Source organism: Podarcis tiliguerta, assembly GCF_965153285.1.
Source record: "Podarcis tiliguerta genome assembly, chromosome: 3".
Lineage (NCBI taxonomy): Eukaryota > Metazoa > Chordata > Lepidosauria > Squamata > Lacertidae > Podarcis > Podarcis tiliguerta.
The window spans coordinates 7,482,423-7,503,983 of record NC_139536.1 but is presented as its reverse complement, the minus strand read 5'-3'; the positions used below and the strand labels follow the sequence as shown (position 1 = coordinate 7,503,983).

Here is a 21,561-nt window from a genome sequence, read left to right as displayed (position 1 = left end):
GAAATGGCAGAATGAAAAGCTTCTGCTGTGCAAATTGCACCCTCAAAATGTGGAGAAACTATGAATCTCAGTCTCACAAGGATGGAGTTCTTGTTGCAGATAGTTCAAGTGCAACTAAGTACTCTCAAAGCTAAAGGAGGGATGGGAGAGGACATATAGGGAAGGAATAACCAATATAACCAAGATGCACCAATATAAAATGGGGGACACCTGGCTTGCTGGCAGTACATGTGAAAATGTTGTAGAGGCCTTAGAAAACCACAAGCTTAACAAGTCCAGATCAAATGAGATTCCGGCTAAACATCAAGAATAACTTTATGGCAGTAAGTCGACAGTGTAACAGACTCTCTCAGGAGGTTGAGGACACTGCTTCACTGAAGTTTTTAAAGCAGAGGTTGGGTGGCCATCTTGGATGCTTTAGTTGAGATTCCTGTATTGCACATCACTTGGGAAGACAGGCGAACTAGTATCAGTGTACTGGAAGAAGCAAAGATCACCAGTGTTGAAGCAATGACTCTTCAACATCAATTTTGTTGGACTGGTCATGTTGTGCAGATGACTGATGATCCTCTTCCAAAGCAAGTACTCTATTCCGAACTGAAAAATGGAAAGCGTAATGCTGGTAGTCAATAAATGAGGTTTAAATACTGTCTCAAGCAAATCTTTAAAAAAGGTTGTATAAACAGACAACTGGGAAACACTGGCCTGCAAGTGCTCAAGTTTACCAAAGGTGTCATGGACTTTGAAGACACTCAAACTCAGGAAGCAAGGGAGAAACGTACTAAGAGGAAGGCACTCTTGGCAAATCCACACCGTGATCAACTCCCACCCGGAAACCAATGTCCCAAACTGTGGAAGGTCGTGAGGATTCAGAATTGGCCTCCACAGTCGCTTATGGACTCATTGTTAAAGCCGTGTATATGGAAGACATTCTTACTCGGCTACGAGTGATCACTAAAGAAGAAGATTGCAGGAGGTTGGACTAGATGACCTTTGGGGTACCTTCCAACTCTATGATTCTAGGACCAGGGTTCAAATCCTCACTTGATATAAAGCTCACTGGGTGGCATAGGGCCAGTCACTGCCACCCAGACTCAAATATCTCACAGGGTTGTTGTGTGGATCAAATGTGCATCTGGTAAAGCAATCAGAGGACAGTGCATTCCTCAAAGGGAAACTTAGCTTTAGTTATTTCAGTATTTAGTTAATGCAGTTATCTCAATGCCAATTGGATTTTTGTAAACTGTCACAGGTATACTGCATTTCAGATGGTGGTGGTGATGGCAGTTGAATGAAATAACTGGGTGTATCTATTAGAAATGGAATTTTGCCCTTTCACAAAAAGAAGACCTATCAGGGCAAGTTGAGAGACTGGGGTTAAATGTCCAGATCTTGTTCACCTTCCTACCAGGTGCAGGACATATGGTACTTAGCGGGTACACTCCGTTCTTGGTAAATTTAGCTCTGATCTGCTAACAAAAATTCATAACGATGGTTTAAGAAATCTTGAGGACGCTGCTGAGGTGGAAGATCCAGCAGATAATCATAAATCGCTCAGGCAAAGAGGCACACCTATTAATAGTGTAGTTAAAAGACTAAAGAAGAGCATAAGAAACGAAATCGGAAAGCAACAGAGGCTTCTCATCTCTTTGGTAAGTAGCTGCAGGCAACTATTTCATTACAATCATTTGAAATATAAGTGCATTAGGATTGAGACAGCATATTTCCTTCCATTGAATTATTGCCTATTGATACAATGAAGAGCAGAAAAGAAGTTTGGGGGAAGAAGGTGGGGGATAAATTAAATAAGTTCAAATTGTGCTCTACATATCTGCATTGTTTCAAGGTTTCTAGTAAAGGAAGCTGTCAAATTTAAGTTGTTTAGCAAGGCCATCCTTCAACTCTATGCGCATGAAGCAGTTGCCCTGGGCAGAACAGAGGATTGCAGCTAAACTCAGTTCCCATTCGCTATCTCTCGCTGGCAATAGACATCACTCAGATGATCTAACCAGGCTTCTATGGATATAGCTCCTAGCATGCAGATGGGAAATGCACAACCAGCAGCCATCATGTTGAATTCCTTGATCAAAGGAGCATGTATAGGTGTAAGCCAATCCAGAGTTAGATCACTGGTCCATCAACTTGAGTATTGTCTATAATGACTGACAGGAATTCAGAAAACAGATTTCATGCACATAAAGGTAAAGGTAAAGGTAAAGGTACCCCTGCCCGTACTGGCCAGTCTTGCCAGACTCTAGGGTTGTGAGCTTATCTCACTCTATAGGCCGGGAGCCAGCGCTGTCTGCAGACACTTCCGGGTCACGTGGCCAGCGTGACAAGCTGCATCTGGCGAGCCAGCGCAGCACACGGAAACGTCGTTTACCTTCCCGCTGGTAAGCGGTCTCCATTTATCTACTTGCACCCGGGGATGCTTTTGAACTGCTAGGTTGGCAGGCGCTGGGACCAAACGACGGGAGCGCACCCCGCCGCGCGGATTCGAACCGCTGACCATGCGATCGGCAAATCCTAGGCGCAGAGGTTTTACCCACAGCGCCACCCGCATCTCTAGCATGCACATATGTGCTGCTAATTACGGGATTAGATAAAAGATGTGATGGCACCGAATTTTGTAAAATGATATTTAACACAGGAAGGATCATAGTTCAGTGACAAGAGCATCTGATTTATATGCAGAGGGTTGTGGGTTCAACCCTTGGCATCTCCAGCTAGCATTGGGGCTGTCCACTGTCCGACATCCTGGAGATTCATTGCATAAACTGTAGGCAATGCTGAACTAAATGGACTAGTGGTCTGACTGGTAAGTGAATTTCCTGTATTTTTAAAAGCTGCCTTATATTGAGCCACATTCTTCATACAGATGAAGCTCAGTATGATCTCCAGGATCTTTTTTAGCTACTTCATTATTGCATACAAGGATATGCTTCTCTTTATGCTGCTCTACTAAAAAAAACAGCTGCTGGATTTAGTACAAAATTCAGAGATAGGTTTTATTTTCCATGGATGTCCTTATGGTATAGACATGCAACTGAATGCTTAAATTCAATTAAAATTAGTGGGACTTTGTTCAACTAGCATAAATGAGTGGAGTGCAATTAAGACTTCCATTGGGGCAGGAGTTAAGTCAACTCCATATTTTTAGTCAACACAGAGCTTTCAGCCCAATTTCCAACCATGAAGACTCTCCACCATTTCTCAGTCCTCGTCTTCTCAGTGCTGCTGCTTGTTGATCCAGGTAAGATGTGTATAAATGTTCTTTGATATGTGCATATATCAATTAAGATTATGAAAATAATCTTAAAAATGGCCTTGGGCATATGAGTTGATCAATGAACTTGGTTTCCTGCGATGCACCCAGGACTCCATTCCTTCAAACCAAGTTGAGTTGGAGTTAATTCAGGCCTAGTGATGCAGGACAATATGATTCAGTTTGCATGTAAAGGTGAACTTGCCAAATTAACACCTTCTGAATTCATATGAGAAGCAAAGATTAGTCATCCGTTGAAATTTGTATTTGCGTTTTCCCCTGAATGTTGCAATATCATGATGACCAAAACATAATTTTTTTGTATGACTAAAGCAGGCATATCTGAATTTCTATTTGGTACTCTCAGTTCTTCCCCAATCTATTTTCCCCCCTGCAGGATTTAGTATAAAAATTTCGAGGAGAAAGGATTGTATGAGAGCCAGAGGTCGTTGCTTTCCATTTTTTTGTCCCTGGCCCCTAGGATACTATATTGGAGAATGCTTTTGGCCCTTTAGGCGGTGCTGCATGTTTTGACATCAAGTCAACATGGTGGAGGCTCCATGGTATACCAAGAAGAACAACCCAAAGATGTGTCGTCCGTTGGTTTTTGCAAGAGTCTCTGTTCTTTGGAATAATCCTCCAGGTTCCTGAAACAGGCAGATGGTGCCCCAACCTTCCACTCCTTTGCCAACCCAAGATTTGGTGCATGCCATGAAGACAGTCACACCTTGTAAAAGATTGTAAGATATGTTTAAGGTCAATGGATAAGGTTGGGCAGGCAGCAGGGAGGAGGGAGAATTGGCCCATCACCGATGTAAGGAAGGGACGTCGTCAAGATAAATAGATTCTGGTGTAAATTGTATGTTATGTGATCTTAGTGTAAATGAATGTAAAATAATAAACATGTTTTGAAGGAGGAGGAGGAGGAGATGATAGCTGCAACTTGCAAGGTAGTAGCAGTCAGTGGGGCAGCAGTGGTGGAGCAGCACTGTTCTCTCAACTTCAAAACAGAGTCTCACTGGCACTTGCCAAAGATGCAGAGGGAGGAGGGAGGCACCAGGTGTTGTGCAGTTCTGCAGTGGGAAGAGAGGTGGATTGGCTTCATTGCACTGAACTGTGTCCTTTGATCAGAGGCAGCAGAAAGAAATGAAATGAAATTTATTATAGGTACGGTTGTGTCACAACTCTTTTTTCCCAATATTGTTCTGTCAGTAGCTAACTCAATTTAAACGCTGTAAATAAATAGATAAACAAAACATTGTATGCCATGCCAAAAGACTCATTGATGTTTTTCTTAGTGCTCCCTCCATGGGTGATCCAGAGGGTGGAAACATAGGAAAGGGCCTTTCCACGGGTGGCTCCCTGCTGGTGGAATGCTCACCCAACATAATCTTTATATATTTTTAGGCACCATGCAAAAACATTGTGTTTTATTTGGGCTTTTGGACCTGAATTTGAAAGGTTGAAAGTACTTTCTACCTCATGATATACACAGAGCAGACATTCTGGACATGACCAAGTAAAAGAACTATTTCCAAGGGTCCAGGATCTCTTTGACGCCCCCAATGAAATATCTGAGGGGAGAGGGCATCTCTAAAGTCGATGGGCATTGTCATTCAAATGGTGCGTGGGCATAAAACAAACATTCAGGCCTCCTCCAAACTACTATGGGGCAGCCCCTCTGTCTCCTCTTCCAGGCTGATTTATGTAAGTGTGGAATAGGTCAGTCTAAGTGTCATGCTTCAGCTCCAGTTAATGCATTAAGGGGTTAAGAACATAGTGTAAGCTGTTTTGCTAGACTGGACTAGGTCACACTTCCTCATGCCCCTTTCTTTTCTTCCAGCACTTGGATCATTCATACATGATAAAATTACCAGCAGCAGCCACGTTCATTGCAAGCAGAGATTTGAAGACCTCTATATGGTGACAAAAAGAGGAGCATTCTTATAGGTTTGGGGAGGTGGCAGCACATCCTTTGACCCTCACACACACCCCCATAATTTTGCCGGGGCTCATAACAGTTGGTCTCTTGGCATTGCCCTCCTGCTATATCTCCTGGGTATTTACTCCTCTGCAGTAAATACCCAGGAGAATCCTGTAGAAAAGAAAAGAAAAAGTGGTGGACAAATTCTGAGGAGGCATTTGCTTTAAAACACAAAGACCAATCCATGGATGGAGACGGGGTCATGCTGGCCCCCAGTCACTTTCTGCATGCTGCCTCACCTGCTCAGTCCCCTGTTTTGAGTGACGAATATATCTACTGCCCTGGTACTCATATTCCATGGAATGAGTGGAACCTCAGGTGTATTGAACTGATCATTCTAAATCATTTGAGGAAATAGTAGCACATTCCGAAGAAAGAGAAATTTATGCTTCAAGGTCTCTCTCTCTCTCTCTCTCTCTCTCTCTCTCTGTGTGTGTGTGTGTGTGTGTGTAAACAAATAAGTTCAAGGGTATTTGTGCTAGGCATTTCCAGGTTGATTAGTTCGAAAGGAGGGGAAGCAATGGACAGGAAACATTTCCAGGAACTTTGATTCTTTTGCCAGTTCTATGCCTTCCACCAGAAATTGAATTCTGCAGCACCTCTTACTTGCCTTTCACAAAAGCATCCTCCCTTGTCTTTAGCTGAAATTCAGAAAATTTGATGACTGACCCTGCCACTAGCTGTAGCTGCTCTAGTTTCAAGATATGCCTATACATTGGAATTGGAATTGGTTCACCATCCTGATACTCCGGCTTCCTGGAATAAGCATTCTCTCTTTGACTCTGACTGCCGGACACATAATGCACTCTAAAGTCGAATCTGGCAAAGAACTGCACCCAATGAATCTGATTGATTGAGACGTCGCATCTGCCAATACTTCAGATTCCGATGGTCAGTGCACACTTCCACCTGGTGTTGCGCCCCCTCTAAGAAATGTCTCCACACTTCAAAGTCTTCTCAGATAGCCAAAAGCTCCTTCTCCCAAATGATACAGTTCTGCTCAAAATGAGTCAGCTTCCTAGAGTTGAAAGCACAAGGGTGTAGGTTGCCATTTTGGTTCTCTTGCAGCAGTACCGCCCCCACTGCCCTGTCAGAGGTGTCTGTTTCCATGACAAGTGGCTGGTGAGGGTCGGCATTAACTAGGTATTCCTCTGAGGAGAACATGGTTTTGAGCTGCTCTAATACCTGTTGTGCTTCAACTGTTCACTGGAAGGGCTTCTTGCCCCTCAAGCAATCCACGAGAGGTGTTGTGAGTCTTGAATAGGCTAGCACAAACTTGCGGTAGTAGTTGGCAAACCCCAGGAACTGCTGCAGGTCTTTATTTGTCTTGTGTTCTTGCCATGACACTATGCCCTGCACCATAGCCAGATCCATGTGCAGCCCTTCCTGTGTAAGACGGTAACCCAGGAAATCTACCATAGAAACATGGAATTGGCATTTCTTGAATTTCGCGTAAAGTGAGTGTTCTCTCAGCCTCTGCAGCACCTCTGTCACATGCTGTACGTGCTGTTCCTGGCTTTCAGAGTAAATCAAAAGATCATCAAGGTAACTGATCACGAACTTATCCATCAGGTCACTGAGAATGTGGCTGATGAAGGCTTGAAACGTTGCTGCCCCTGACTGAAGTCCAAAGGGCATGACCAGGTATTCAAAGCTGCCATACCTGGTGAAGAACGTTGTTTTCTACCCATCTCCCTCCCTCACACGGATCAAGTTATAAGCCTCCTGAAGTCCAGCCTCATTAAAATCTTTGCTGACCTCAGCCTTTCTAACAAATTCCCAATATGTGGTAGGGGATAGCAATTGGGTACCACTAGGCTATTGATTTTTCAGTAATCTGTGCATAATCTAAGTTCAGTGGTATTCTTTTTTTTCCACAAGCAGCACTGGAGAGCCTCCTGGTGCCTTGGAAGGTCTGATGAAGCCCATAAACTCTCTTAAATCATCCAGCTCTGTCTCGGACATCAACATCGAATTGTGGGCAGCCAAGCACTCAGCAGGAGATATATTTTACACTCATAATGCCTATGGGGAGGCAACTTGTTTGCTTCCTTCTCGCAGAATACATCTCAGTAGGAATAGTATTCTGGGGGCAAATGGCTTTCCTCACCAGTTAGAGGTCCCAGTAGCACTGCTATTACTGGAGTTTTGTCATCTAGGCAGTGTAGATGACAATATGCTGACACAAATGTTATGGATTGCTGCCCCCACACTATAACTGGGTCATGTTTGGACAACTGTAACATCCCCAGAACTAGTGGGTACATGGCTAGCTTTGCTAAGAGGAAGGTGGCTTGCTCTCTGTGATCAGGCAGCTCCATGGTCAAAGGTACTGTGGCATGGGAGACCTTCCCCCCAACACCAGGGGTCTCCCATGTATGGTCTGCAATACAAAGGGGTCGACAGTCTCTGCATGGGTATGACCCTGTTCCTTTTCTAGGGAATAAATTGGACATATTGCATATATGTCAGCATTTGATTTCTACCAAAGACAACTGTGATAAACCTAGAGGACAATTGGGGGGGGACTGTTGGCCCCAACTTTACTGGGTAATATGTGGTGATGGTACCAACACAAACATTAAAAATGAATGATGAAGAGCAGTATACAAATGTAAACAAACTAACCAATCAACAAATAAAATAAAGTTGAACCAATTTTGCACTTTCTGAAACAATACAAGAACCAAAACAGATCCATCTTTTGAAATATCCAACCCTCCAAATTTTACACCACACTTCTCCAATGAAACATTTACAAAAAGGCATATATCAGCAGAAAATGTGCAGAAAATGAATATATTTATGTAAGCAGCATGCAAACAAATCAATATGCATTCTATTAGGGTAGAGGTGCCAGCTTCTCCAGAGGAATGGCAGGGGGTGACACAGAATCCCACAACAACCTGACATCGTGTGCACAACATCCTGAGTAGCCAGGGGCGGAGCCAAATGCCCTCTGAAAATTGTAAGAAACTGAATCTGCCTTGGCCCCTTAGAATCAGTGCCTATGCATTGGGACAATTCTGTTTGTTAGATTAAACCACTGGCAAATGTGTGCTTAGGATGAGAAATTTTCACTAAGACGCTGATGAAATTTCACAAGTCTTTTTTTTTTTTTTAACAAAATGTAAATTGGTGCAGAAATGTGGAGAACTGCATACCACATTAGAAAGCTGAAAAAACAGATATTGACAGATCTATCCACTGCTGCATGAGCACAGAAGTAATGAGATATGTTTAACTCTTTTAAGGAGGCCATGGGTGAAACAAAAGAGATAAAGGAGGGGCAAGCCTTATTGTGATCAGAAATGGCAGAATGAAAAGCTTCTGCTGTGTTGCACCTTCAAAACCTGGAAGAACCATGAATCTCAGTCTACAAGGATGGAGATCATGTTGCAGCCAGTTCAGAATGAGAATTCAAAATGCAAGTGGGTACTGTCAAAGCGGGTACTCTCCTCTTCAAGACAGAGGAGGGTGAAGTAGCTGTCTAAAGGAGAAATGCAAGAGAACATATAGGAAGGAATAACCAGATGCACCAGTAGCTGGCTTGCTAGCAGTGCATGTGATGATGTTGTAGAGGCCTTAGAAAACCACAAGCTTAACTAGTCCAGATCAAATGAGATTCCAGCTAAACATCAAGAACAACTTTCAAGTATTAAGAGCTGCTCGATGGTGTAACAGACTCAGGAGGTTGTGGGCACGACTTCACTGAGGTTTCTTAAGCAGAGCTTGGGTGGACATCAGTCTTCGATGCTTCAGTTGAGATTCCTGCATTGCAGGAGGCTGGACTAGATGGCCTTTGGAGTCCATTCCCACTCTATGATTCTAGGACCAGGGTTCAAATCCTCACTTGATATAAAACTCACTAGGTGACATAGGGCCACTCATTGCTACTCAGCCTCACATATCTCACAGGGCTGTTGTGCGGATCAAATGTGCACCTCGTAAACCAATCAGAGGACAGTCCATTCCTCAAAGGCAATGTTAGCTTTAGCTCTTTCAATATTTAGTTAATGCAGTTATCTCAATGCCAATTGGATTTTTGTAAACTGTCACATGTACACTGTATTTCAGATGGTGGTGATGATGGCAGTTGAATGAAATAACTGGGTGTATCTATTAGAAATGGAACTTTGCCCTTTCACAGGAAGACCTATCAGGGCAAGTTGAGAGACTGGGGCTAAATATCCAGACCTTGTTTACCTTCCTACCAGGTGAAGGACATATAGTACTTAGCAGGTACACTTCGTTCTTGGTAAATTTAGCTCTGATCTGCTAACACAAATGCATAATGATGGTTTAAGAAATCTTGAGGATGCTGCCGAGGTGGAAGATCCAGCAGATAATCATAAATCGCTCAGGCAAAGAGGCACACCTATTAATTATTAAAAGACTAAAGATGAGCATAAGAAACAAAATCGGAAAGCAACAGAGGCTTCCCATCTCTTTGGTAAGTAGCTGCAGGCAACTATTTCATTACAATCATTTGAAATAGATTTGCATTAGGATTGAGACAGCATATTTCCTTGCATTATTGCCTATTGATACATCATAGAGCAGAAAAGAAGTTTCAGGGAAGGGGTGGAATAGAGTTAAATATGTGCTCTACATATCTGCATTGTTTCAAGGTTTCTAGTAAAGGAAGCTGTCATGTTTAAGTTGTTTAGCAAGGCCATCCTTCAACACTATGTTCATGAAGCAGCTGCCCTGGGGAGAGAGAACAGAGAAGGGTTGCAGCTAAATTCTTGATCAAAGGAGCATGTATAGGTGTAGCCAATCCAGAGTTAGAGCGCTGGTCCATCAACCTGAGTATTGTCTATAATGACTGACAGGGATTCAGAAAACAGCTTTCATGCACATATGTGCTGCTAATTACTGGAATAGCCTAAGAGACGTGATGGTACTGAATTTTGTAAAATGATATTTAACACAGGAAGGCTCATAGTTCAGTGACAAGAGCATCTGATTTATATGCAGAGGGTTGTGGGTTCAACCCTTGGCATCTCCAGCTAGCATTGGGGCTGTCCACTGTCCGGCATCTTGGAGATTCATTGCAAAAACTGTAGGCAATGCTGAACTAAATGGACTAGTGGTCTGACTGGTAAGTGAATTTCCTGTGTTTTTAAAAGCTGCCTTAGATTGAGCCACATCCTTCATACAGATGAAGCTCAGTATGATCTCCAGAATCTTTTTTAGCTACTTCATTATTGCATACAAGGAAATGCTTCTCTTTATGCTGCTCTACTCAAAAAAACAGCTGCTGGATTTAGTACAAAATTCAGAGATGGGTTTTATTTTCCCATGGGTATCCTTATGGTATAGACATGCAACTGAATGCTTAAATTCAATTAAAATTAATGAGACTTAGGAAACCATGTAGCCAGAGTCGAGCAGTTTTGTTCAACTAGCATAAATGGAGTGCAATTAAGACTTCCATTTGGGCAGGAGTTAAGTCAACTCCATATTTTTAGTCAACACAGAGCTTTCAGCCCAATTTCCAACCATGAAGAGTCTCCACCATTTCTCAGTCCTCGTCTTCTTGGTGCTGCTGTTTGTTGATCCAGGTAAGATGTGTATAAATGTTCATTGATATGTGCAGGGTTATGAAAATAAACTTAAAAGTGGCTTTGGGAATATGAGTTGATCAATGAGCTTGATTTGCAGCAAAGCAGTTGGACTCTATTCCTTCAAACCAAGCTGAGCTGGGGTTCATTCAGGTTTAGCGATGCAGCAGAATTTGATTCAGTTTGCATGTAAAGGTGAACTTGCCAAATTCACACCTTCTGAATTCATATGAGAAGCAAAGTACAGTCATCCATTGAAATTTGTATTTGCTTTCTCCGAATGTTGCAATGTAGTTTTGCAGCCAAGTACTGTGTACAAAAATACATTTACTAAAGTGTGCATATAAATGTATATACCAGTGAAAATAACATACAAAATTCATTATACCAGGGGGAAGTGCTTTGCAAAGTCAGGTATATTAGGGCAAATTGCATAGAAATTGGAAAAACAATTCTGGTGAATTTTCATCATTTAAAAAGGAATGCGAACTGATGTGGAAATATGGAGGATTACATAGGCCATCCTAAATTCTCCCAAAGACTTTCTATGTATCCTACCTTTTCCTGGGAAAACTTGGGAGATTTTTTCCTATCAGAGTGCATGGGGAAAACACTTTTCATTGTAAAGGGCTCATTTTATTGCCCTCTCAGGTGTTGTTCCCCCTACTTGACAATGACAAGTTTTATTATAAAGGGGTAGATGACAAGGCGAGTGGAGAGAAGTTCAGTGGTGGCTGGTGCCCACTGCAGCTGATGGGGCAGAAGGCAGCCAGCCCTACAGAAGGTAGGCCAGTGACCAGAGCCAATGACCAGCAGAGACAGCTAATTCACCCTCCTCTGTCTTGCAGCTGTAAGTAAAAAGGAAGGGTTGGAGGAATCAAGACTTATAATAATAATAATTTTATTATTTAAACCCCACCCATCTGGCAGGGCAGTCTTTTATGTGCATTTTAATTTTTTTGCACTAAAAACTGATTTTTAAAATGCCGTTTGCACTCACAGTGGTGATTCATTCTTTGAGACAGTTTTTAAAAGCCTGGCATCATTTCCTGGCATGGCCATGTGACATCAGTTGGTGACATGTTCTGGAAGATTACATCTCTAAATAGCACTTCTGGGGGCCAATAATGGTGGTGCTGACTTCTTGCTGTGTTTTGAGTTTCTAAGAGGGTAGCCATTGCCAGACACGGGATACTGATTAAATCAACTTTTGATGAAGCCCATAAAGACTCTCCATTATTTTGTAGGACTGAAGCCGACATATCTGAATTTCTGCTTGGTACTCTCCCTTCTTCCCCAATCTACCCCCCTCCCCCTTACAGGATTTAGTAGAGGCATTTTGGAGAAAACGGATTGTCACAGATCCAGTGGAAGTTGCTTTCCGATAACTTGCCCCTGGCCCTTTGCAAACCATATCGGAGAATGCATTTGGCCCATTTTGCGGTGCTGCTTGTATAACAGCAGGTCAACATGACGGAGGCTCCACGATATACCAAGAAAAACAACCCAAATAATAATTTGTAAATGTGCCGTCTGTTGGCTTTTGCAAGAGTCTCTGTTCTTTGGAATAATCCTCCAAGTTCCTGAGACAGGCATATGGTGCTCCAACCCATACTCTTTTGCCAATCCAAGACTTGGTGTATGCCATGAAGACAGTCACACCTTGTAAAAGATTGTAAGAAAGGGTTTACGTCAATGGATAAGGTTGGGCAGGCAGCAGGGGGGAGGGAGAATTAGACTATCACCGATGTAAGGAAGGGAAGTCGCCAAGATAAATAAATAGATTCTGATGTAAATTGTATATAATATGATCTTAATGTAAGTGAATGTAAAATAATAAACATGATTTGGAGGAGGAGGAGGAGATACAGTACAGTGGTTGTTGTTGTTTAGTCGTTTAGTCGTGTCCGACTCTTCGTGACCCCATGGACCAGAGCATGCCAGGCACTTCTGTCCTCCACTGCCTCCCACAGTTTGATCAAACTCATGCTGGTAGCTTCAAGAAAACCATCCAACCATCTCATCCTCTGTCACCCCCTTCTCCTTGTGCCCTCCATCTTTCCCAACATCAGGGTTTTTTCCAAGGAGTCTTCTCTTCTCATGAGGTGGCCAAAGTATTGGAGCCTCAGCTTCAGGATCTGTCCTTCCAGTGAACACTCAGGGTTGATTTCCTTAAGAATGGATACGTTCGATCTTCTTGCAGTCCATGGGACTCTCAAGAGTCTCCTCCAGCACCATAATTCAAAAGCATAAATTCTTCGGCAATAAGCCTTCTTTATGGTCGAGCTCTCACTTCCATAGCTTTTACTATACGGACCTTGTCCATGGAGTTTTCTTGGCAGGGATACTGGAGTGGCTTGCCGGTTCCTCCTCCAGGTGGATCACGTTTGGTCAAAACTCTCCACTATGACCTGTTCATCTTGGGTGCCCTGCTCGGGATAGTTCATAGCTTCTCTGAGTTATTCAAGCCCCTTCGCCACGGCAAGGCAGTGATCCAGGAAGGATACAGTGGTACCTCGGGTTAAGTACTTAATTCGTTCTGGAGGTCCATTCTTAACCTGAAACTGTTCTTAACCTGAAGCACCACTTTAGCTAATGGGGTCTCCTGCTGTCGCCGCGCTGCTGGAGCACAATTTCTATTCTTATCCTGAAGCAAAATTCTTAACCTGAAGCACTATTTCTGGGTTAGCGGAGTCTGTAACCTGAAGCGTATATAACCTGAAGCATATGTAACCTGAGGTACCACTGTAGCTGCATCTTGCAAGGCAGTAGCAGTCAGTGGCACAGCAGTGGTGGAGCACCACTCTTCTCTCAACTTCAAAACAGAGTCTCACTGGCACTTGCCAAAGGTGTGGAGGGAGGAGGGAGGCACCAGGTATTGTGCAGTTCTGCAGTGGGAAGAGAGGTGGATTGGCTAGATTGCACTGCACTGTATCCTTTGATCAGAGGCAGCAGAAAGAAATGAAATGAAATTTATTATAGGCACGGTTGTATCACAATTCTTTTCCCTCTTGTTCTATCAGTACTTAACTCCATGTAGGGCAGCACTAAAGCATTTAAAAGCTTTAAATGAATAGATAAACAAAACACTGCATGCCAAAAGAATCATTGATGTTTTTCTGAGTGCCCCCTCCATGGGTAATACAATATATATTAATTTTCCAATACAAAACAAAATTATATATTCCATGCATCTTAATTACATCTTATTTCTCTTTTTTGACTTCCCACAATTTGTCTGCCAATCCTTCATGTTTTAATTTTTCTTCGATATTACTATAAACTTCCTCCCATTTTTAGTACTAATTATAACATTCTCCCATCACAACGCTTCATTAAAACTTACAAACATAATCTGATTATCACTTAATTTTTGCAAATATTCAATAATTTTTTTCCAATCTTCTGTAAATCTTTGATCTTGTCGATTTCGGATCCTTCCTGTCATTCTGTCCAGTTCTTCATAGTCCATCATTTTTGTTCTCCATTCTTCTATCGTAGGTAGCTCCTCCTGTTTCCATTTCTGGGCCATCAGTATTCTTGCTGCTGTCACTGCATATAAAAATAACTTCTTTTCTTTCTTATTTATCTCATTACCTGTTTTGCCTAATAAAAATGCTTCTGGTTTCTTAACAAATGTATATTTCAACATTTTCTTCAATTCATTATAAACCATTTCCCAAAAGCTTTTTACTTTCTTGCATTCCTACCACATATGATAAAATGTACCTTCTTTTTCTTTACATTCCATCATTTATTACTTGTCTTATACATTTTTGCTAATTTTACCATGTTACATACCATCTATACATCATTTTCATCACATTCTCTTTTATAGTTGTACATGCAATAAATCTTAAACCTTCATTCCATAATTTTCCCCAGTCCTCCATTTGTATCCTAAATCTTTGGCCCAATCAATCATAACTGATTTTATCTCTTCATCCTTTGTGCACCATTCCAACAATATCTTATACATTTTAGCTAAAATTTTAAAATCATCGTTCAAAATTTCTGTCTGAAATTTTGATTCTTTATCAGCAAAACCTCTTTGATTCAGATCTTTTTTAAACATTTCATTAATTTGAAAAAAGTGCAACCAATCATTAACATATTCCTTAATTTCTTCAAATGGTCTCATTTTCCATTTACCTTCTCTTTTACTTATTAGCTTCTCATGTGTCAACTATCCCCCAGTCATATTGACTTTCTTCACACACATCGCCTCCAACGGCGATAACCAATATGGAGTTTTTTGTTCAAACAAGTTTTTATATCTTTCCCACACTTCAATCAGAGACCTTCTTATGATATGGTTTTCAAATCCTTTATGTACACGTTTCTTGTCATACCACAAATACGCAGGCCACCCGAATCTATTATCAAAACCTTCCAAATATAACAAATCAGTATCTTCTAATTTCACCCATTCCTTCAACCAACAGAGGCAAGATGCTTCATAATACAATTTCAAGTCTGGCAGGGCGAAGCCTCCTCTTGCTTTCACATCTGTCAATATCTTAAATTTTATCCTCGGCTTCTTACCCTGCCAGATATACCTTGAAATTTCTCTTTGCCAATTTTTAAAAATTGCTGCCCCTTTGATTACTGGAACCGTTTGAAATAAGAATAACATCTTCGGTAGCACATTCATTTTAATCATTGTGATTCTTCCCCAAAATGACAATTTCATTCTTCCCTTTTAATCTTATTCCAAGTTGGAAGATAATTAAGGTAAAGGTACCCCTGCCCGTTTCGGGCCAGTCTTGACAGACTCTAGGGTTGTGCACTCATCTCACTCTATAGGCCGGGAGCCAGCGCTGTCCGCAAACACTTCCGGGTCACATGGCCAGCGTGACAAGCTGCATCTGGTGATGCACAGCACACGGAACGCCGTTTACCTTCCCGCTGGTAAGCGGTCCCTATTTATCTACTTGCACCCGGGGGTGCTTTCGAACTGCTAGGTTGGCAAGTGCTGGGACCGAACGATGGGAGCGCACCCCGCCGCGGGGATTCGAACCGCCAACCATGCGATTGGCAAGTCCTAGGTGCTGAGGTTTTACCCACAGCACCACCCGCGTCCCTTGGAACATAATTATTCTGATATAAATCAATACTCCTGGGGGTTAACCATACTCCTAAATATTTAACTTTCTTGACCACTTCTATCTCTGTTTGTTGCTGTAATCTATTGATTGCCTCCTGATTCATATTTTTGATAATTGCTTTAGTTTTTTTCTTGTTCAAAATAAATCCAGCTAGCTGACCAAACCGATCAATTTCTTTCACCACTTCTGTTACCGTATTCATGGGGTCTTCCAAAGTTAATACTAAATTGTCCACAAAAGCTTTAACCTTATATTCTTTCACACCCACCATTACTCATTTTATCTGATCATTACTTCTAATAGCCCTTAAGAAAACTTCCAGGACCGCAATAAATAGGAATGGTGATAAAGGACAGCCTTGTCTTGAACCCTTAGTTATTTTTATGGTTTCCGTCATCATATTATTAATTATTAATTTAGCTTTTTGATCCATATATATTGCCTTAATACCATTTAAGAACATTTGTCCCATCTCCATCATTTCAAAAAAAATTAACATAAAATCCCAAGAAATATTATCAAAGGCCTTCTTCGCATCCACAAATATTAACATGGCTTGTTTATCATTCCTGGCAGTCAGATATTCCATAAAATTAATTATGTTCCTAATATTATCTTTCATTTGTCTGCCTGGAAGAAAACCCGCCGGATCTTTGTGTAATAGCTTCTTCAAAACTTTATTAAACCTGTTTGCTAATATATTTGCGAATAGCTTATAATCATTGTTCAAAAGCGAAATCGGCCTAAAATTTTTAACTTGAGTTAAATCAGAATCCTGCTTGGGTATCAAAATAATATACGCTTCTTTCCAAGTTTCTGGTATTTCTTTCTTTGTTAAGATATTATTCATGACTTCTTTCAAAGGTACAAGTAGGATGTCCTTCATTTCTTTATAATATCTTGCACTAAATCCATCCGGTCCTGGTCTCTTTCCACTTTTTAATTATTTAATTGAAGTTCTTATTTCCTCTAATTCTATCATCTCATTTAGTTTACATTTTTCTTTTGTCGGAATCTTCTGCATCCCTTTCTCTTTTAGATATTCTTCTATTTTTTTGATATTCCCTTTTTCTTTTCTCTTGTATAGTTGTCTATAGAAGTCCACAAATCCTTTTCTTATCCCTTTGGGATAATCAATCTATCTTCCACAATTATTTTATGTATAGTATTTTGCTCTTTCCTTTTTTTTATCTGCCAAGCTAGCAATTTTCCCGATTTGTTTGCAAATTCAAAGTTCCTTTGTCTCATTCTTTTAATGTTCCATTCTACTTCTCTGTTTATTATCATTGAAAATTGTGCTTGTAATGCTTTGATGTTCAATTTGAGTTTTTTATCTTCAGGTCTACTAACCAATTTCTTCTCATTCTCCATTATTTGTTTTAAGATTTCTTTTTTCTCTTTTTCTCTGAGTTTATTTTTGATTGAATTCTGTTGAATAAAGAAACCTCTCATTACTGCTTTACTAGCATCCCAAACAGTTCTTATTTTTGTTCCTTGATTCATATTGTTTAGAAAATAGCCCTTTAAGCACTTTTGTGCCTCTTCTGCAACTTTTTGATCATCAAAAAGGTTTTCATTTAGTCTCCACTGGAAAGATTTTTCCTCATATCCTTTTAAAATACATTTAGGATACATTTTATTCGGTTATGATCTGAAAGTACCTTAGGTTGAATTTCGATCTTTATAATTCTTGTTGTAAGCTCATTAGTTATCCATATTTGATCAATTCTTGACATTGATTGATTTGCCTCTGACTCATAAGTGAATTGTTTTTCTAATGGGTGTTTCAGTCTCCAAATGTCTATTAAATTGCAGTTCTCTACCATTGAAAAGAATGTCTTTGGTGATTTTCCTTCTTTAGATTTACCTGTTGCTCTTAATCTGTCCATCTCCACTGACACAACTGCATTCATATTTATTTATTTTTAATAAAAAAATTATTGGGTGTTTTCTACTTATAACAAGAAAGACAATAAAGAATAAAAAAAGAAAAAAGCAATACATAAATTCAACAGACAATACATCCACAATAGAAACTGAAATAAAAACAATACAACAATACAACATAGAAAAAAACAAACAAAAGTAAAGCAATTTTCTTCTTCCTCAAGGCTTGCACCAGCCGTTGATATTGGTTCCATTTTTTCAATAACCGAAGTGGGACGTCTTTAAAGATAATTATGTTTCCATCTATATTCAATCTTTTCTCCCTGTTCTTTTGTAAAATTAAATTTTTCATTTCTCTATCTTTAAATATAACCAAACAGTCTCCTGGAAATTTCTTTGCCTTTGTTGATCTAACTTTGATTCTAAAAGCATTTTGTATTGTCCTTGCAACATCCTCCTCTTGCATCTCTAACCATATAGCGATTTCTTTGATCTGTTTCTCCCTTATTTCTTCTCCTTGGGCCTCCAGCACCATCCTAAATCTCAAATTGTTTTCTTTATGTCTCAGTTCATTCATCACAATTGCGTCCCACAGATCCTCTTGTGTCTTATTGACTTCTGCTACTTCTGCTCTAAATTTCTCTTCCTCCTTTCAAATTTCCTTCACCTCCGTTTTAATCTTTTTTGCCCCTTCTTCCAGATTCTGTGTCCTTTTTGTCATGTCTTTCATCTGTACCTTTATTTCATTAACTGTTTCCTCTATTTTTTTCACAGACACATCAATTTTTTTGTCCATCTGCTCCAATTTTGTCTCAATATTTTTCTCACTTTTTTGTATTTCTGATTTAAGGTCAGATTTAAGTTCTGTAAACATCTTTATTAAATCTCCTTTAATATCAGCTTCTTGTCTCAAACTTTTCCTTTCTACTGGTGTCCCTCTTTCCCCTTTTTTCTGTGTGTGAGACATCTTAGAAATTAAAAAATTTAATGCACCACTAAAACTGTCCACTAGGGGGCAATATATAGTTGTAATCCAAATTCAATTCTGTGGAGGTTGTATTTATATGGTAATCCACTAGATGGCGCTCAATAATTATTAAAAGTTCAGTAACCAAAGAAATAAAAATTGAGGTTCAAAATCAAAACCAATTAATATTTCCACTTCTTCTCGTCACTTGAATGGCCAAATCAAATATTATAATGTTTATAATTCCAAACCACTCAGCAAACACACCAGTTCTACTTAAAATCCTTAAAATCCTTTAAATCCAGAAAAACAGTAACCCAAGGAGAAAAAACAAAGATTCTCCTAAACAAAAAGTCAAAACAAAAACAGAGAACCACCAGAAAAAATAAAATACAACCAATCCAAGTTCCAGGAGGGAAGGATAAGTAGGGAGAAAAAAGCACAAATCCAAATCTGCCCGTCTATCCAAAAATCAATTAAAATGGCATTTCTTTTCTTTCTCTTAAACAAGGAGAGGGGGGGGCAGGCTTTCACCCACCATTAAAACTTTAGCTGCAAATCCAATTAAATGTCCCAAATATATCAAAGTTCCAACCTCCACAACACAAAAAGAAGGAAATTATTTCCTCTATCCCCTCAATCTTCTTCCCCCCACTGTCTTATTCTTCAAGTAAATCCATTAGAAATATCTGAGAATAAAAGCAAAAAGACAAAAAGTTCCACTTGCCAAACAGCCTCTGTTTGTTTTTTACTCACAGTTATGCTCCGCACAGATAGAATCATAGAATCATAAAATCATAGAGTTGGAAGAGACCACAAGGGCCTCTTCCAACAAGAGACCACAAGATAATAGTCCCTGTGTGCGCTTCGGATTTCAGACAAAGTTGACCTCCTGTTTACCCTTTGTCTGCGATGAATAAGGTCCAAATCAACAAAAATTAGTCATTTCCAAAGTTCCCTAATTGATTCCTTTTAATTTGGAAAGCCGGTCGCTCCAGTGGGCAGGCTCGGGGCTTCGCTCCTAGAAGCTGGCAATGGCGTCCCGCTGCTAGCCCTCCTACCCCGCCGCTCTTGTCTCCTCTTTAAAGAGGATACCTGGCAGCTGGGGGAATCGCTTAGCTGCAGCGCTGGGATCCTGACCCCCTGAATATTCTTTCAGCGCAGTTTTGGGGGGCTACGGCGCCCTTTTAGCACCCCCTTTTATCTTCTAAGAGCTGGCCTCCCTCTCCCAAGGGAAAGCTCGCTTGCTTCCACCTTGCGATCAGACCGGAAGTCCACACTAGGCATTCTGGACATGTTAAAGCATATGGGGTTGGGGTCCCTTCGACACTCCCAATAAAATATCTGAGGGGACAGGGCACCCTTAAAGTCAATGGGAATTGCCATTCAAATGGTGTGCATGTGCCGTGTCTTGTGGTTATGCAGAGTGAGGCTTACCTGCCCCCCTTCCCAATTTTATTCAAGTTCTCCAAGTACACACAGTGCAATAGATGTGTTCAGGCAGAACTCACAGGTATAAGAGCCTCAGCATCAGTTCGGACTACGTGGCGTGGCAACCTTTTTGTCAGAGGTGGGCAGTCTTCTTTGCTTGAATGTCTCATTGTCTCGTGGGCCAAGGGTGGGGTTGTGTGTTAGTGCCTGGTATGGCCAGAGGCAAAGGTTGGTGGAGCAACAGATGTCTCGCTTAGCGTGTGATGCTGATAACGCCAAGGTTGCAGGTTTGATCCCTATATGGAACAGCTTCATATTTCTGCATAGCAGTGGGTTGGACTAGATGATCCTCAAGGCCTCTTCCAACTCTGCAATTCTATGATTCTTTGAAAGAACATGTGACTGAGCATACTCCATTACTGTGGGTAGAACGGTCAGTGCTATCAGTTGATAGGCCCTCTTAATAATGAAGATAACAGCAAGGGTTGCACATGGTTGGCAGAAATATTGAGAAGGAGGGATAAAGGTAAGGTAGGTAGGTAGGTAGGCAGGTAAGAAGGCCTAGAGAGAGGTACAAATAGACAGAGGGGCCCATTGTGTCAGAACCATGGTATGGCAGCATTCACACATGCTTCAGCAAATCACCTGGACAGACTGGGCATCAGGACAGCAGAGAAGCTAATCTTTCAATGAATGATTTGATATAATGAAGTTCTTTGATGGCCACCCTTCCAAACACAATAACTGCAGATGAAGCAGAGAACTTATCCCAAATTAGCAGATTTCACAGAGTAATGTCACTGCAGAAAGAAAGCAGATATATAGAGAGAGGGAGAGAGCACACAAATTAGGCAATGTTCTCAACTTGCATGATCTGTGAAGACCACAGAATTCAATAGGGGCTGGAGTGGGCAGAATTTGTCATGCTGTTGTTTTTTGTTTTTAGTACCGAGTACACAGATAGCCTTGCATATATTCACCCTCAGAGCAGTTTTGCATGTGAGTAGGCATGCAAACTCACCCACACAAGTTTCTGGACCATGTCAGCCATGATCATAGCCTTCTTCCAAGGATCATGATGTTCTGCATTGAACAACCAGCTTTCTTCTCTGTGAAATTCCGCCTATGTGGTATAAAAAAAGTATCTTCTGTCACAGCTCCTATAAATAGCCTCTGAGTCTTTGGATAACATTCAGGCTTGGGAATCATTCCATGATAGTCCTGCTAAGGTTCTCTAAATCGAAGAAGATTCTTTACCTTTTTCTTGATTTTTTGTGTGTTTGTGTATGCTCTTGCATAGTGGATTTGTAAATGAACTGCTATTAACTAGTGGATTTTCATGTGTCCCTTAC

General features: G+C 40.8%; 2 long non-coding RNA genes across 3 annotated transcripts; both read left to right on the top strand.

The window, feature by feature from the left end:
- Positions 1 to 2,699: 2,699 nt before the first annotated feature.
- LOC310674044 lies at positions 2,700 to 4,397 on the top strand. Its single transcript, XR_014509352.1, has 3 exons — positions 2,700 to 2,818; positions 3,161 to 3,253; positions 3,663 to 4,397. It is a non-coding gene; the product is annotated as an uncharacterized lncRNA (long non-coding RNA).
- Positions 4,398 to 9,646: 5,249 nt separating this feature from the next.
- Positions 9,647 to 12,670, top strand: LOC310674022. 2 transcript variants are annotated; one of them, XR_014509325.1, is made up of 3 exons: positions 9,647 to 9,702; positions 10,724 to 10,816; positions 12,139 to 12,670. It is a non-coding gene; the product is annotated as an uncharacterized lncRNA (long non-coding RNA). The 2 variants fall into 2 exon arrangements; XR_014509326.1 differs by lacking the exon at positions 9,647 to 9,702 and adding an exon at positions 10,235 to 10,353.
- Positions 12,671 to 21,561: the final 8,891 nt, after the last annotated feature.